Source organism: Anguilla anguilla, chromosome 12 (assembly GCF_013347855.1).
Source record: "Anguilla anguilla isolate fAngAng1 chromosome 12, fAngAng1.pri, whole genome shotgun sequence".
NCBI lineage: Eukaryota > Metazoa > Chordata > Actinopteri > Anguilliformes > Anguillidae > Anguilla > Anguilla anguilla.
This window is the reverse complement of record NC_049212.1, coordinates 32,116,207-32,120,049: the sequence shown is the minus strand read 5'-3', so window position 1 is coordinate 32,120,049 and position 3,843 is coordinate 32,116,207. Positions and strand designations below refer to the sequence as shown.

General features: G+C 44.7%; 1 protein-coding gene across 2 annotated transcripts in view; it reads right to left on the bottom strand.

Moving 5' to 3' along the window:
• The window catches only part of bmp16 (bone morphogenetic protein 16), a 9,081-nt gene extending 8,771 nt beyond the window's left edge, over nucleotides 1-310 (bottom strand). For both annotated transcript variants that reach the window (XR_004761642.1, XM_035383807.1), the window contains exon 1: nucleotides 1-310. This exon is cut by the window's left edge and continues 433 nt beyond it. The gene's annotated coding sequence lies outside the window, so the exon portion shown is untranslated.
• Between the last annotated feature and the right edge of the window lie 3,533 nt (nucleotides 311-3,843).

Genomic DNA, 3,843 nt, shown 5'->3' with positions numbered 1-3,843 from the left:
CTGCAAAACCCTCCAGCTTACTCTTTCTGTACCTCTCTTCTTCTGTTCTTCTCTTGCGCCCTGTCTTTTTATCTCCTCCCCCTTTTTCCTCTCTCTCTCTCTCTCTCTCTCTCTCTCTCTCACGGTGTGCTGAAGACCCAGCTGGTAAACTCAGTTTAGCTTTAATTGACTTTCCTGTCTGTTTGGATCCTCCCTGATAGTGATGTCACCAAGGCCTATCCACTCACTCACTCTCTCTCTCACATATACGCGTGCACACAATCAGTCGCGTAAACGCACACACATACACACACACACACTCCGAGACAGAGACACACACATGCTCTCACAGATAAGGCCGACGCTGGGTTTCCACACCACCTCACAGTTACTCATTAGCCTTGTCATGACATGGGGCAAATACTACATATCTATTATATTAGATATCACAGAAGCCACTCGCTGGGGCTACAGCACATTGACACCAAGCAGTACAACTCATAAACACCACACAGTGCAGCAGGTAAACAACAAGCAATACAGCATGCAATCACTGAGCAGTACAGCACATAAACACTGAGCAATACAGCATGCAATCACTGAGCAGTACAGCACATAAACACTGAACAGTACAGCACATAAACTCTGAGCAGTACAGCACATAAACACTGAGCAACACAACACATAAACACTGAGCAGTACAGCTCATAAACACTGAGCAGTACAGCACATAAACACTGAGCAGTACAGCACATAAACACTGAGCAGTACAGCATGTAAACACTGAGCAGTACAGCACATAAACACCGAGCAGTACAGCACATAAACACTGAGCAGTACAGCACATAAACACTGAGCAACACAACACATAAACACTGAGCAGTACAGCTCATAAACACTGAGCAGTACAGCACATAAACACTGAGCAGTACAGCACATAAACACTGAGCAGTACAGCACGTAAACACTGAGCAGTACAGCACATAAACACCGAGCAGTACAGCACATAAACACTGAGCAGTACAGCACATAAACACTGAACAGTACAGCACATAAACACTGAGCAGTACAGCACATAAACACTGAGCAGTACAGCACATAAACACCGAGCAGTACAGCACATAAACACTGAGCAGTACAGCACATAAACACTGAACAGTACAGCACATAAACACTGAGGAGTACAGCACATAAACACTGAGCAGTGCAACACATAAACACTGAGCAACACAATACATATACACTGAGCAGTACAGCACATAAACACTGAGCAGTACAGCACGTAAACACTGAGCAGTACAGCACGTAAACACTGAGCAGTACAGCACATAAACACTGAGCAGTACAGCACGTAAACACTGAGCAGTAACACAAGAGATGGCAGTAAAAACAGAGCCAAGGGCCGAGGTCGTGGAAGGCACGACTTGATTGGTGGAATCGGCCAAGGAGGAGGAGTGGGTGTCACATGCGGCCATTTCGCGGCGTACGTGAGCAAGGTGTAGCTGTCCTGGCAATGACGTCTGTCAATTTGGTATGCATCTGACGAGCCTATGAGCGAGCGTCTGTTTGGATGCATTGTCTGACAGATTAGATTGCATCTGGAGGATTGCTTGCCTGACCCACCCCCCAACAAAAACACACACACACACACACACCCACACACACTACTCTCCGCTCTCCATTCAAAAGGGATGAATGATCTCTGTTCTCATCCGCAGTCTGCGGTTGTCTCCCTACCGTCCCATTTACAAACCTCCTTGGCATTAAACCATTTTTGTGCACCGGGACAACAACAATGAGATGTAGTCAGAGGTTTGGACTCCCCAACGACCACCCTATCACCAATATTCTATCATTCATCCAGTAACAGACCAGCGGAACAGAATATGCCAGGTTTTTAAATAAAAAATAAGTCACAACTAGAGATGTCTTTCAAGGAGAACAAAACAGTAGCTACACGTGCTTTGGTACCCAGTCCCATTGCGGCTGACAAGTATATCAGAGATCAGTCCTAAAGAGGCACACATCAATTATTACCTTTACACCACAGTTGCGTGACGCTGCAGTAATGTTGTCGAAATGTTTTTCCGTCCCAGGGAAGGGAGGTAGTTTGCTCTCTGATCCTAAAAAGCAGGTGCTACTCCCTTCTCTCACGGGGAGTGAGGGAGGGGATTGAGTGCAGAAAACAAAACTTTGCTTCCTCCATCTTTCCCACTCAAAGGAGCAGATGTGCCGGGTCATTAGTCCAATGCACGCCGGGTCTGTTTTAGGCCAGGCGGCCGTCGGCGGAGCTATCCAACTGATTTTCTTCGGACGTCAGGCTTGAGTGGAGTTCTCCCACTTCTCTGAAACCTCTCACTCTTTCTTTCTTCTTTTTCCTTCACTCCCACTGTTTCCCATCTCTTGGTGCCTAGCAAGGGCAAATCACAAAGCCAACTGCTATGTAATGTGGAGGAAATGCTGATGACTAAGCATACTTTTTCTGCTTTATTTTATTTAAAAAAATTTTTTTTTTTACTGATGTAACACTATTAATTTAATTACATTCAACAGAAGCTCTCTTCCAGAGCAGTTTTTTTTACAGGGAATCAATTTAAACAGCTGAACATTCAGCAAATCAAGTGCCGTTAAGTACTTTGCTCAATGGGGACAATTGCAGTGCCCACTCTCAAAACTTTGACCTCCTGTGTTAAAAGCCCCAGTTCCCTAAGCACTATACTACACAGCTGCCTGATTAATAGACCCTTCTTTCACCCACGGAATGCTGTTGTCATTACAACCGAATGCTACAGGACGTCTGTGATGATTGACACCACGGGATGTATATAGCTTAAGAGCTATGTTCCAAGGTAAAGCGATAACACCAAGCCAGTGGTTTGATCCTCATCGATTCTCACTGAAAAAAACATGTACTAAAACCAGCTACTGCTAATAATCCTTGCATTCAGTGAACAATATCATGTCAAAGTTCCCCTAAAGTACTTCTTTAGCAGGTTGAACAAACCCCACAATCAAACTCAAAGGCCCCATTCTCTAACAGCAAACCTGGCATGTCGCAGGAGATACAATATTCAAGTCAATATTGGCCACTACATTTTCATAGTTTTGCAAACTGACATTGCAGTCACGGTTCAGATGATGACCTAAGTGGCAACTTTTGTCAGGTAACAGGTGGGTGAGCTTCATCATTGGCTCATCTGAAATACGGAAAGACAGAGAAAAATATGGCAGAAAGAGAGCTTTTCCTAAAAAGCTAGCAGAAAACACAGTACCCATCACAAAGCACCCAGCTCCTTCTTTGGATAAGGCAAAAACCACCAAATGCAATCTGTAGCATCACCTCACCTGCAAAATGGACCACATCACACAGCAAGTCTATCTTTACTGTGGCATGTTTATGGTTTACTATCCATGAGAGGCTGTTAATCTATTCATGTAACTGAATGTCTTCCTCCTTTGGCAAGCATACTTTGAGAGTTACGAGGCACTTAAAGGTATTTTTCCCTAGTGTGTACCGCCACCGTTTTGGGAAAGGTTTTGGGATTTGGATACTTTTTGTCAGCGAGCATCAGATTTCTCCTGGTCATCGTGCAACCCCTGCAATTCTCCTTCCTGTCTCCCAGAAAACAGGTCACAGACAAGGAGGGAGGGGTTCCAATCACAGACACTTCCAGAAGCTTCTGGGTGAGCCTGAAGAAACATAGGTAGATAGAGAGTAAGAGAGAGGGATGGGGGGAAATTCAGCTCTATTAGAGGGCAAACACATACACAGGCTAGCCCTACATTAACAAGAATTCCAAAGTACATTTTTTCAGTGATAAGATTCCAATGGGCTGACTTCATTTCACTCTGCTATGGGGTAAA